This window comes from Salmo salar, chromosome ssa28, assembly GCF_905237065.1.
Source record: "Salmo salar chromosome ssa28, Ssal_v3.1, whole genome shotgun sequence".
NCBI lineage: Eukaryota > Metazoa > Chordata > Actinopteri > Salmoniformes > Salmonidae > Salmo > Salmo salar.
In genome coordinates, this window is record NC_059469.1 from 25,409,505 (window position 1) to 25,424,482 (window position 14,978).

The window sequence follows — 14,978 nt, forward strand, 5'->3', positions numbered from 1 at the left end:
GGGAATTTCCAATGCTGTAGGCTAACTTAAAAGACGTCTATATTATGCTGATATTTTGTATCTTTTGTGATATATTGAGTCTTTTGGGGTGTCTTATGCCTATAATTAGCCAAGGAGGTTGTATGGTTCATTTGGTTCCTATTCTGAAAGTTTGATAAATTGTGCATAATGACATGTATATTTAATTGCGCAACAAATGTATTTAGGGTGTCAGACTCATATACTGTATTTCAATGCAAATTCAGGGGCACCTCTGAAATATTTTGGAGCAGCCTCTGGCACTGGCCAGGATGAGGAGCCATCAACCTCCTCAGCCACACTGGTGTCTTCACAAATGTTGTCTGAGGATGAGGATGAAGACCCATTTGCTTCCACTTCTCCCCAGCAGGATTCTTCAGGTGTGTTTGTGCGCATGCGCACGTGTGTGTGTCTGGATACACGCACATGTGTTTATGTGTGCATCCCTGCATTACATAAACAAAATAAATAATTTCCCTTTTGCAAAGTTTTAAGTTTCCATATTGTAGGTAACAATGATTTTATTATTGCAGGGTATGTATGTGGGATGTTCCATCACTATAAATGCTGTGAATAACATGTGTAAACTAAGGCCCATGTGTTCTCCATTAGAAATACCTGTAGCAGCATCCCCACCACATCCTGCTGCTGAGGATGAACCACTGTCTACAGACCCTCCTGACTGACTTCAGTTCTGACTGACAGAATTCGGACACAACTAGTTTGCAGAGGACCAAGTGAGGTACCACCTAATTTAGTTTTCCCAAGGAATGAGATTGATGGAAGAAGTTGCCACCACCAGTATTTCAGGAAGACCTTGGTGAGTGGTGAAAACATCCCTAGAGGTTGGTTGGTATATTCTGAAAGAAACAACAGCCTCTTCTGCTTCTGCTGCAAACTCTTTTCTAAGAAGAAAATACATTTAGCAAACTCAGGACTGACAGACTGGAAACATGCAAGTTCTTTGCTGACTTCACATGACAGCAGTCCAGAACACCAAAACTGCATGAAAACATGGAAAGAACTGGAAATGAGGATTGATGAGCATGAGATAGCATTTATGGAGGCTGAGAGGATAAGATGGTGTCTGACTGCTATTGTGCAGTCTCTGGCAATTAGAGATCTGGCACTAAGGGGACACACAGAAACACTGTACTCTCCATCAAATTTAAATTTCCTCAAAGAGGTTGAACTGATGGCACAATTTGATGTAGTCATGAAAGAGCACCTTAACCTTGTCCAAAAAGGGACCTTGAGTCACACCACCAGCTAACTTGGCCACCAAATACAGAATGAACTTATTGATTTGTTGAGCAGCAAGGTCAATTCAATAATGGTGAGTAACATCAAGCTGGAAAAATCATTCTAGATTGCACCTCAGATGTCAGCCACACTGAACAGTTGTCAGTTGTGATTAGAATTGTGTTACTGAAGGAGGAGCCCCACATAAAATAACATTTTATGGGGTTTTTGGAGGCAGAGGAGTCCACGGGCCAACATTTGGCATCCCTGATTCTCAAAAGATTAGAGGAGCTAAAAATTCCTTTTGAGGACTGCAGAGGACTATCACGTTTCAGGTAAGACCCAAGTGCAGACTGTGTTTAAGTAACAATGTTAATTACAACAACAGGGGCAGGAAAACGACAGGTCAAGGCAGGCAGGGGTCGGTAATCCAGAGTAGGGGCAAAGGCACCAGATGGCAGACAGGCTCAGGGGCAGGCAGAGTGGTCAGGCCGGCGGGCTCAGAGTCAGGACAGGCAATTGTCAAAACCAGCAGGGCAAGAAAAGAGAGACTGGGGAAAAGCAGGAGCTAAGAAACATAACGCTGGTTGACTTGACAAACAAGACGAACTGGCAACAGACAAACAGAGAACACAGGTATAAGTACCCAGGGGATAATGGGGAAGATGGGCGACACCTGGAGTGGGTGGAGACAAGCACAAGGACAGGTGAAACAGATCAGGGTGTGACAAGGACAGTCTTATGATAATGGGGCCAACATGAGAGGCAAAAACAAAGGTGTCCAAGCCAGACTCCTGGAATTGAATCCAAGAGCTCTATTTGTGCCATGTGGGGCTCACACATTGAACCTGGTTGTGGCTGATGCTGCTAAAAGTTCTGTCGATGCCACAGGTTACTTTAGCATCTTACACAAACTGTACACCTAGTTCTCAGCCTCCACACAGCGATGGGCCATCCTGAAAAAACATGTGGACATCACTTTGAAGATGTGGACTGAGACAAGGTGGGAGAGGAAAGTTAAGAGTTTCAAGCCACTGAGATATCAGGCAGCAGCGGTGAGAGAGGCACTGATTGAGGTGAGGGATCAAACCAAAGACCCTGTGATAAAGATTGAGGCCCAGTCCTTGTCAAAGGAGGTGGGATCATACCGCTTCAGCATCTGTACAGTGTTGTGGTATGACATCTTGAGCCAGATCCAACATGTGAGCAAGCTGATGCAGTCTCACAGTATGCATGTAGATGTTGCAGTCAGTCTTCTCAGAAAGACAGAGAGATGACTCAGCAACTACAGGGCAACAGGCTTTATGACTGCACAAATGTCAGCCAAGGATATTTGCGAGGGTATGAATGTAGAGGCTGTTCTACAACAAAAAGGGCTGAGGTCCACAAACCGGCACTTTTCATACGAAGCATTTGATGAGCCTTTGAGTGATGCCCTAAAGAAGCTGGAGGTGCCATTTTTCAGTGTCGTCGTTGATGCTGCAACCTCAGCCCTTCAGGAAAGATTTTCCACATTGGAAAATGTGGGAGAGAAATTTGGAGTGCTGTCAACCTTCCAAAGTCTCTCAAATGAGGAGCTGACAGAGCAATGTGAGGTCCTTCGTATGACACTGCTGTCACGACTTCCGCCGAAGTCGTTCCCTCTCCTTGCTCGGGCGGTGTTCGGCGGTCGACGTCACCGACCTTCTAGCCATCACTGATCTATTTTTCATTTTCCATTGGTTTTGTCTTACATCACACCTGGTTCCAATCTCATCAATTACATGTTGTGTATTTAACCCTCTGTTTCTCCTCATGTCCTTGTCGGTGATTGTTTGTTTGTATGTGATGTGCAAGTTATGTTCTGGTGCGCGGCGGGTTTTGTACCCACTTTTATTATTTTGTATATTTTGGTTTTCGGACTTTTGTGAGCACTTATTAAACGACTCCGTTTATACCAAGTTCGTTCTCCTGCGCCTGACTTCCCTGCCATCAGCACACACCCATTACAGAATCACCGAACCAAACTATGGCGTCAGCAGGAGAAGGTACCCCGGCCATTGAGGTGGAGGAGCGCGTCCAGGAGCATGCAGTACTACTTCACCATCTTGGTACTGCCATGGATCGCGTTGTCCGGACAATGGACCGCTGGGAGAGACAGGGAGTTCTTCCAGCGCCTCCACCAGCACAACCGGGGTCTCTCTTGAGCACCCCTTTCCCGCCTGAATCCAGTGGGATCCGTCTCTCCTTGCCCCAGAAGTACAACGGGGGGCTGCGAACTGCCAGGGGTTCTTATTACAATTAGACCTCTATCTGGCCACCGTTCACCCGGCTCCATCGGGCCGTGATAGGGTGTCCGCCCTCGTCTCGTGCCTCACCGGGAGAGCCCTGGATTGGGCCAATGGCATGTGGAGAGAGGGAGATGCGGCGTTGGACCAGTTTGAGGAGTTCACCCGCAGTTTCCGGGCAGTCTTCGACCACCCGCCCGAGGGTAGAGCGGCGGGTGAGCAGGAGACGAGGAGCGCCCAGGAGTTCGCCCTGGAGTTTAGGACCCTGGCTGCCGGCGCGGGATGGAACAACAGGGCCCTGATCGACCATTATCGCTGCAGGCTGCGCGAGGATGTCCGTTGGGAGCTGACCTGCAGAGACACCACCCTCACGTTGGACCAGCTGGTGGACCTGTCCATCCGGCTGGACAACCTGCTGGCTACTCGCGGACGTTCATATCGGGGTCTGGTAGTTCCATCCTCCCGCACCCCCTCTCCAATACCCATGGTGCTGGGAGGGGCAGTGCGCAGGGAGACCGGAGGGGGTTCCCGCTCGTGCACCATCTGTGGCCGCAGAGGTCACACTGCCGGTCGGTGCCGGGTTGGTTCCTCTGGGAGTCGAGGCAACAGGCAGGGCGCTCTGGCGTCACCCCAGGTGAGCCGGCACCATTTTCACCCAGAGTCCTCTGTTGCACAGATGCTTGTGTTTGTCACGTTCTTTGAGTTTTCCCCGCATTCCCAGCATAAGGCACTAGTCGATTCAGGGAATTTTATTGATAGTGCTTTAGCCCATAGTTTAGGGATCCCCATCGTTCCCGTGGATGTGCCCTTCCCCGTTCACGCCTCAGATAGTCAACCATTAGGGTCAGGGTTAATTAGTGAGGTCACCTAGGGAGGTCACCTCGCCTTTGGGCATGGTGATGCAGGGGGGGTCATACGGAGAGAATTAGTGTCTTCCTTATACACTCTCCTGCGTTTCCCGTGGTGCTGGGCCTACCCTGGTTAGCTTGTCATAACCCCACTGTTTCTCGGCCACAGAGGGCTCTCAAGGGGTGGTCGCGAGAGTGCTCAGGTAGGTGTTTAGGGGTTTCCGTTGGTGCTACTACAGTGGAGAGTCCAGACCAGGTCTCCACCGTGCGCATTCCCCCTGAATATGCCGATTTGGCTCTCGCCTTCTCCAAAAAGAAAGCGACTCAATTACCACCTCATCGACGGGGCGATTGTGCAATAGATCTCCTGGTAGACACTGCACTTCCCAGGAGTCACGTGTTTCCCCTCTCACAAGCGGAGACGGAGGCTATGGAAACATATGTCTCCGAATCCCTGCGTCAGAGGTACATTCGGTCCTCCACTTCACCCACCTCCTCGAGTTTCTTTTTTGTGAAGAAGAAGGAGGGAGGTCTGCGCCCGTGTATTGACTATCGGGGTCTGAATCAGATCACTCTGAGGTATAGTTACCCGCTACCGCTCATAGGCACAGCGATAGAGTCAATGCACGGGGCGCGCTTCTTCACCAAACTAGATCTCAGGAGCGCTTACAACCTGGTGCCTATCCGAGAGGGAGACGAGTGGAAGACGGCTTTCAGTACCACCTCTGGGCACTATGAGTACCTCATCATGCCGTACGGGTTGATGAATGCGCCACCAGTCTTCCAAGCCTTTGTAGATGAGATTTTCAGGGACCTGCACAGGCAGGGTGTAGTAGTGTATATTGATGACATTTTGATATACTCCGCTACACGCGCTGAGCATGTGTCCCTGGTGCGCAGAGTGCTTGGTCGACTGTTGGAGCATGACCTGTACGTCAAGGCTGAGAAATGCCTGTTCTTCCAACAGTCCGTCTCCTTCCTAGGGTATCGCATTTCCACTTCAGGGGTGGAGATGGAGAGTGACCGCATTGCAGCTGTGCGTAATTGGCCGACTCCCACCGCGGTAAAGGAGGTGCAGCGGTTCTTAGGGTTTGCCAACTACTACCGGAGGTTTATCTGGGGTTTTGGTCAGGTAGCAGCTCCCATTACCTCACTGCTGAAGGGGGGCCTGGTGCGCTTGCAGTGGTCAGCTGAGGCGGACAGGGCTTTTAGTCACCTGAGGGCTCTGTTTACCTCGGCTCCCGTGTTGGCCCATCCGGATCCCTCTTTGGCGTTCATAGTGGAGGTGGACGCGTCCGTGGCTGGGATAGGAGCTATGCTCTCTCAGCGCTTGGGTACGCCACAGAAGCTCCGCCCCTGTGCCTTCTTCTCGAAGAAGCTCAGCCCGGCGGAGCGAAACTATGATGTGGGGGACTGGGAGCTGTTGGCTGTCGTAAAGGTCTTGAAGGCGTGGAGACATTGGCATGAGGGGGCTAGACAACCTTTTCTCATCTGGACTGACCACCGCAATCTGGAGTACATCCGGGCGGCGAGGAGACTGAACCCTCGCCAGGCAAGGTGGGCCATGTTTTTCACCCGTTTTGTGTTTACCCTTTCCTACAGACCAGGCTCCCAGAACGTTAAGGCAGATACATTGTCCCAGCTGTATGACACAGAGGAGCGGCCCATGGATCCCACTCCCATACTCCCCGCCTCTTGCCTGGTGGCGCCGGTAGTGTGGGAGCTAGACGCGGACATTGAGCAGGCGTTACGTGCAGAGCCCGCTCCACTCCAGGGTCCAGCTGGGTGTCTGTACGTTCCGTCTGCTGTCCGCGACCGGCTGATCTATTGGGCCCACACGTCACCCTCTGGTCATCCTGGGATCGGTCGGACGGTGCGCTGTCTTAGTGGGAAGTACTGGTGGCCCACTTTGGCCAAGGATGTGAGGGTTTATGTTTCCTCCTGCTCGGTGTGCGCCCAGTGTAAGGCTCCTAGGCACCTGCCCAGAGGTAAGTTACAAACCTTACCCGTTCCACAACGGCCGTGGTCGCACCTGTCAGTAGATTTCCTGAACCATCTTCCTCCTTCACAGGGTAACACCACGATCCTGGTCGTTGTGGATCGTTTTTCTAAGTCCTGTCGTCTCCTCCCTTTGCCCGGTCTACCTACGGCCCTACAGACTGTGGAGGCCCTGTTTACACACGTCTTGCGGCACTACGGGGTGCCTGAGGATATAGTGTCTGATCGGGGTCCCCAGGTCACGTCGAGGGTCTGGAGGACGTTCATGGAACGTCTGGGGGTCTCGGTCAGCCTCACCTCAGGTTTTCACCCCGAGAGTAACGGGCAGGTGGAGAGAGTTAACCAGGATGTGGGTAGGTTTCTGAGGTCTTATTGCCAGGACCGGCCGGGGGAGTGGGCAGCGTTCGTGCCCTGGGCAGAGATGGCCCAGATCTCGCCCCGCCACTCCTCCACAAATCTCTCTCCCTTCCAGTGTGTATTGGGGTATCAGCCAGTTCTGGCTCCTTGGCATCAGAGTCAGACCGAGGCTCCTGCGGTGGACGGCTGGTTCCGGTGCGTGGAGGAAACATGGGATGCCGCCCATGTCCACCTTCAGCGCGCCGTGCTGCGCCAAAAAGTTGGCGCAGACCGTCACCGTAGTGAGGCCCCGGTGTTCGCACCGGGGGACCGGGTCTGGCTCTCGGCCCTAAACCTGCCCCTCAGTCTGCCCTGTCGGAAGCTGGGTCCGCGGTTTGTGGGGCCATTTAAAGTCCTGAGGAGAGTGAACGAGGTTTGTTATAGGTTACAGCTTTCCCCCGATTACCGTATTAACCCCTCGTTCCATGTGTCTCTCCTTAGGCCGGTGGTGGCTGGCCCGCTCCAGGAGTCTGAGGTGCGGGAGGTTCCTCCGCCCCCTCTGGACATCGAGGGGGCCCCGGCGTACTCCGTTCGTTCCATACTGGATTCGAGACGTAGGGCGAGGGGCCTTCAGTACCTCGTGGACTGGGAGGGGTATGGTCCGGAGGAGAGATGCTGGGTTCCGGTGGAGGATGTGTTGGATTCTTCAATGCTGCGAGAGTTCCACCTTCTCCATCCGGATCGCCCTGCGCCTCGTCCTCTGGGTCGTCCCCGAGGTCGGTGTCGACGCACTGCTGGAGCCGCACGTCGGGGGGGGTACTGTCACGACTTCTGCCGATGTCTCCTTATTCGGGCGGTGTTTGGCGGTTGACGTCACCGACCTTCTAGCCATCACTGATCCATTTTTCATTTTCCATTGGTATCGTCTTGTCTTACATCACACCTAGTTCCAATCTCATCAATTACATGTTGTGTATTTAACCCTCTGTTTCCCCTCATGTCCTTGTCGGTGATTGTTTGTATGTGATGTGCAAGTTATGTTCTGGTGCGCGACGGGTTTTGTACCCACTTTTATTATTCTGTATATTTTGGTTTTCGGAGTTTTGTGAGCATTTATTAAACGACTCCGTTTATACCAAGTTCGTTCTCCTGCTCCTGACTTCCCTGCCACAAGCACGCACCCATTACAACTGCACTATAATGAACACAAAGACTTGGATGGCAGAGAGCTTGCACAGGAACTGAAGAACTTGCCTGACTTGCCATCGAAGACCATGACCCTGCTTGAGCTGCTGATATTTATACACGAAAGGGAGCTCTCAGAAATATATCCACATTTGTGGACTGCTCTCAGAATTTGACTTACTCTTCCAGTGATCGTAGCTGAAGCAGAGAGGAGCTTTTCAAAGCTGAAGCTCATCAAATCCTACCTGAGGCCCACCATGTCACAGGAACGCCTTAGTGGCCTTGCTGTCATCAGTATTAACCATGCAATTGCTGGGCAGATTTCTTATGATGACGTAATTGATGACTTTGCATCAAGGAAGGCAAGAAAGGTCAGGGTTTAGATGGCAGTTGCGCAATTTAGTTTGTGTTTCTTGTTTGAAGTGCAATAGTGTAATAATCAGGTTCTCTTCTTTAAAAGTGTGTTATTCTATTTGTGTAATTATGTGATATAGAATTCACCGCATCAAAGGGACGATGGACAGGGCCATGTACCGTCAAATCTTGGGTGAGAACCTCCTTCCCTCAGCCAGGGCATTGAAAATGGGTCGCGGATGGGTATTCCAGCATGACAATGACCCAAAACACACGGCCAAGGCAACAAAGGAGTGGCTCAAGAAGAAGCACATTAAGGTCCTGGAGTGGCCTAGCCAGTCTCCAGACCTTAATCCCATAGAAAATCTGTGGAGGGAGCTGAAGGTTCGAGTTGCCAAACGTCAGCCTCGCAACCTTAATGACTTGGAGAAGATCTGCAAAGAGGAGTGGGACAAAATCCCTCCTGAGATGTGTGCAAACCTGGTGGCCAACTACAATAAATGTCTGACAACAAGGGTTTTGCCACCAAGTACTAAGTCATGTTTTGCAGAGGGGTCAAATACTTATTTCCCTCATTAAAATGCAAATCAATTTATAACATTTTTGACATGCGTTTTTCAGGATTTTTTTGTTGTTATTCTGTCACTCACTGTTCAAATAAACCTACCATTAAAATTATAGACTGATAATTTTTTGTCAGTGGGCAAAGGTACAAAATCAGCAGGGGATCAAATACTTTTTTCCCTCACTGTAACTTCTATGGTTGTTGCCATGCAATGACAAGCAGGCTCTTTGGATCAGTGAACATATACTGTAATGATGCTCAAAGAATAATGGGATGACCTCATTATTGTGGAATGCTATTGTTATACTATTGTGAGTTGAAACACAAATAAATCAAGCCCACTGACTAAAGATTGACCAGGCATTCTGGCATTTGCCCGAACTGCCATATGGCCAGTTCATCCCTGGGCACAACACCGTGACTTTCTTAAATTATCCGCCGCCATTGTTCCAACCCCTATTACCAGTCTGTTCATATCATCCAAGATCCCTAAAGATTGGAAAGCTTCAAAGGGGGTGACACTCTAGACCCAAACTGTTACAGACCTATAGCTGCCCTGCCTTTCTAAAGGCTTCGAAAGCCAAGTTAATAAACTGACCATTTCGAATCCCACCGTACCTTCTCAGCTGTGCAATCTGGTTTCCGAGCTGGTCACGGGGTGCACCTCAGCCACGCTCAAGGTATTAAACGATATCATAACCGCCATCGATAAAAGACAGTACTGTGCAGCCGTCTTCATCGACCTGGGCAAGACTTCTGACTCTGTCAATCACCGTGTTCTTATCGGCAGACTCAACAGCCTTGGTTTCTCTGACTGCCTCGCCTGGTTCACTAACTCATTCTCAGAGTTCAGTGTGTCAAATCGGAGGGCCTGTTGTCCGGACCTCTGGCAGTCTCTATGGGGGTACCTCAGGGTTCAATTCTTGGGCTGACTATTTTCTCTGTATATATCAACGTTGTCGCTCTTGCTGTGGGGGATTCCCTGATCCACCTCTACGCAGACGACACCATTCTGTATACATCTGGCCCTTCTTTGGACACTGTTAACAAACCTCCAAACGAGCTTCAATGCCATACAACACTCCTTCCATGGCCTCCAACTGCTCTTAAACACTAGTAAAACTAAATGCATGCTTTTCAACCGATCGCTGCCCGCACCCGACTAGCATCACTACTCTGGACAGTTCTGACTTAGAATATGTGGACAACTACAAATACCTAGGTGTCTGGCTAGACTGTGAACTCTCCTTCCAGACTCATATTTAACATCTCCAGTCCAAAATTAAATCTACAATCGGCTTCCTATTTCGCAACAAAGCCTCCTTCACTCACACCGCCAAACATACCCTCGTAAAACTGACTATCCTACCGATCCTTGACTTTGGCGATGTCATTTACAAAATAGCCTCCAACCCTCTACTCAGACTGCATCCAATTTGCTATCACCATCCGTTTTGTCACCAAAGCCCCATACACCACCCACCACTGCGACCTGTATGCCCTCGTCGGCTGGCCCTCGCTACATATTCGTCGCCAGACCCACTGGCTCCAGGTCATCTATAAGTCTTTGCTAGGTAAAGCTCTGCCTTATCTCAGCTCACTGGTCACAATATCAACACTCAACCATAGCACGCGCTCCAGCAGGTATATCTCACTGGTCATCTCCAAAGCCAACACCTACTTTGGCTGCTTTTCCTTCCAGTTCTCCCCTGCCAATGACTGGAACGAATTGCAAAAATCACTGAAGTTGGAGACATATCTCCCTCACTAACTTTAAACATCAGCTAACCGATCGCTGCAGCTGTACACAGCCCATCTGTAAATAGCCCATCCAATCTAGCTACCTCATCCCCATATTAAATAAAAGTCAAGCGCATAAATCAAACACCACATAACATGAAACAATTACACACAAAGACATGACGGGAAACAGAGGGTTAAATACATGTAGATTGATTGGGGAAATGAAAACCAGGTGTGTATGGGACAAGACAAATTAACATATGAAAAATGGAGCGGCGATGGCTAGAAAGCCAGTGACACCGAACGCCGCCCGAACAAAGAGAGGAGCCGACTTCGGCGGAAGTCGTGACAAAATGACAATTGCAGCCGGAATAGGCTTTTTATTTTTATGGAATATCTACATAGGTGTACAGAGGCCCATTATCAGTTGTGCACCGGGGCTTCTCACTCTTTCTATTCTGGTTAGCGCCAGTTTGTGCTGTCCTGTGAAGGGAGTAGTATACAGTGTTGTACGAGATGTTCAGTTTCTTGTCAATTTCTTGCATGGAACAGCCTTCATTTCTCAGAACAAGAATAGACTGATGAGTTTCAGAAGAAATTAATTTGTTTCTGGCCATTTTGAGCCTGTAATCGAACCCACAAATGCTGACGCTCCAGATACTCAAATAGTCTAAAGAAGGCCAGTTTTATTGCTTCTTTAATCAGAACAACAGTTTTCAGCTGTGCTAACATAATTGCAAAAGGGTTTTCTAATGATCAATTAGCCTTTTAAAATGATAAACTTGGATTAGCTAACACAACGTGCCATTGGAACACAGGAGTGATGTTTGCTGATAATGGGCATCTGTACGCCTATGTAGATATTCCATTAAAAAATCAGGCGTTTCCAGCTACAATAGTAATTTACAACGTGAACAATGTCTACACTGTATTTCGGATCAATTTGATGTTATTTTAATGGACAAAAATGTGCTATTCTTTTAAAAACATGGACATTGCTAAGTGACTCAACTTTTGAACGGTAGTGTACGTACAGTATATGAATAGAAGAGGTGTGTGTGTGTGTAGCAGTAGTCATATATGATGAGCCTTGATTAGAATACACTAAATACATATGAAGTGGGTAAAACAGTATGTAAACGGTATTAAAGTTACTAGTGTTCAATGACTATGTACAGTACATAGGGCAGCAGTCTCTAAGGTGCAGGGTAGAGTACTGGATGGTAGTCGGCAAGTAACAGTGACTAAAGTTCAGGGCAAGGTACTGGGCAGAGGCCGGCTAGTGGTGACTATTTAACCTTTTGATTGCTTGGAGATAGAAGCTGTTTTTCAGTCTCTCTGTCCCAGCTTTGATGCACCTGTACTGTCTCCGAGTTCTAGATGGTAGCGGGGTTAACAGACCAGGGCTCGGGTGGCTGAGGTCCTTGATGCGCTTCTTGGCCTTCCTGTGACACTGGGTGCTGTAGATGTCCTGGAGGGCAGGCAATATGCCCCCAGTGATGTGTTGGGCTGACCGCACCACCCTCTGGAGAGCCGTGCAGTTGCCGTTCCAGGCGGTTGTCAGTGATGTGCACACTGAGGAACTTGAAGCTTTTCACCCTCTCCACCGCGGCCCCGTCAAAGTGTATATGGGGGGTGTGCTCCCTCTGCAGTCTCCTTAAGTCCATGATCAGCCCCTTTGTTTTTTCTATGTTGTGGGAGAGTTTATTTTCATGGCACTACTCCGCCAGGGCCCTCACCTCCTCCCTATAGGCTGTCTTGTTGTTTTTGGTAATCAGGCCTACCACTGTTGTGTCGTCTGCAAACTTGATGTATGTTATGAGGACAGTAAGCCATACACAATACCACATGTTAACCGCATAACTGGAGAAAATTGTTATTTTGTTTTCTGTGTATTCAACCATGTACAATTTAGCCTCTTTTTCAGCAGGTATTCTGTTCTATTGCTCTTCTAGAATTCTGTTATAGTCTTATAGAACTAGTTGGTTGTATTTTATTCATGCAATGTGTCTTCTCTAAAAGTTTGAGCATTTAAGGTCGGGACCAGTGAAAAAGTTTATTGTCCAATGTCCAGGAATGTCCAAAATAAATTTGTTCTTCATCTCAACCCCACGGAAAATACATACATACCCACACAGATGTTGGAGAAGTTGAAGCAGAAGGTCTACCATATTATGACACACTTAAAGCTGGTTAGTTGTAAAGTGCCTTGCTCAAGGGCAGGTCGAACCTGAGCTTCTGATGTCAACCAGCAACTGGAAGTCAAATGCTTAGTATACAACCTTGGATTGACTTCTAATTACTTCTAGCCCTGCTAGGAATCTCAAATTCCCAATACCGGGGCCTTGAAATAACAGCACACCACAGAACATAGTCTATTTTGGGCCACAGCACTAACTGGCACAAAATCAAAACATGGAGAGTTGAAAAAAAGTAATGTTCATACAAGGACTAGTAGCGGTCAGTAGGGGCTTCAAAACAAATTGTAATCTTGCCACAATAACATTTACAAGCATTGTAACCTGTAAAAAAAAAGAACTCCACAGTCACAATATTAAAACAGTAATCGAAAATAAGAAGTGCAAAAATGAATTTGTTGCGGCAAACATCTCACAAATTTGCTGCAAACTAGTGTGCCACAGAATGTTGCCAGAAACTGCAAATGTTTGCCACTAATATTTATTGCCACTAGTGGCAAACAGTTTGCCAGAGGTTTTTTCCTGGCAGACTATTCTCTCAAGATTCTATTTGAACCTGTGGCAACAACATTTATTCCCACTAGTGGTAAACGACTTACAAGATGCCATTTCTGGAGAACACGAGCTCCAAGATCAGTAACCGTTGATGCCCAATCGGGGATTCGAAAAAGCTTGGTTTCCATTTTCAGATATCTATCTAGTTAGCTACCAAAGTAATTCGGTGAGTGTCTACCTTATTAAACTTCCTAATACACTTTACCATTTATTAGCTAAATGATGCCTAGTTAGCAATGCAATTGTTTATGGGATAGAGTGAAACACATTTTGTTGATACCAGTTTCAACCTTTCAGCGCCACTGACAGACTAGCGCTTAGCTAGCTAACATTAGCTATCATATTTTTTAACAATTAACGTGACAAGTAACTAGCTAATAATGGACCTAAACACTTATTTTTGTAGGTGAATACTTTACTGTCTTTTAATACTAATATGCATGTCAATATGCTCATGTCACGATTCAGTAGCATGTTAGCTAGCACAACAGCTAAGTTAGCAACAATATGAGTTGAATTGACATCAAAGCAAAACATTTGCTGATGGTCTTGGAAGAGGCTGTATTGGTAGGATGCATCAACACCCTGGAAATAGGTTTGGTGCACTGACTCACTGACTTTTTTGGTGATAAATTAGTGTATCGTCTTCAAGATTGATAAGTTAAGCAAATGCATGTATTCTCATAATTGTAGCCCATACATTCATTCATTTGTAACTAATTGCGTTAAACTAGTAGCTAGTTCATCTTGATCATGTGATGTTCCGTCTCTCTGTCTAGAAGCTATCAGTTACAGGGCAAATATACAGATTGAGGCCTTCAATCAAACTGAGGCCAGAGGAATATGTGTGCACCAGACAGGTCAAGGCTTCTTGCATGCATGTCTTTGAGATGTACAGTACCAGTCAAAAATTCAGACACCTACTCATTCAAGGGTTTTTCTTTATTTTTACTATTTTCTACATTGTAGAATAATAGTGAAGACATCAACTATGAAATAACACATACGGAATCATGTTGTAACAAAGTGTTAAACAAATCAAAATATATTTTGAATTTGAGATTATTCAAAGTAGCCACCCTTTGCCTCGACAGCTTTGCACACATTTGGCATTCTCTCAACCAGCTTCATGAGGTAGTCACCCGGAATGCATTTCAATTAACAAGTGTGCCTTGCTAAAAGTTAATTTGTGGAATTTCTTAACTTCTTAATGCATTGAAGCCAATCAGTTGTGTTGTGACATGGTAGGGGTGGTATACAGAAATAAGCCCTATTTGGTAAAAGACCAAGTCCATATTATGGCAAGAATAGCTCAAATAAGCAGAGAAACAACAGTCAATCATTACTTTATGACATGAAGTTCAGTCAATATGAATTATTTCAAGAACTTTTAAAGTTTCTTCAAGTGCAGTCGCAATAACCATCAAGCGCTATGATGAAACTGGCTCTCATGAGGACTGCCATTGGAAAGGATGACCCAGACATACCTCTGCTGCAGAGGACAAGTTCATTAGAGTTACCAGTCTCAGAAATTGCATGCCGAATAAATGCTTCAGAGTTCAAGTAACAGACACATCTCAACATCAACTGTTCAGAGGAGACTGTGTGAATCAGGCCTTCATGTCGAATTGCTGCAAATAAACCACTACTAAAGGACACCAATAAGAAG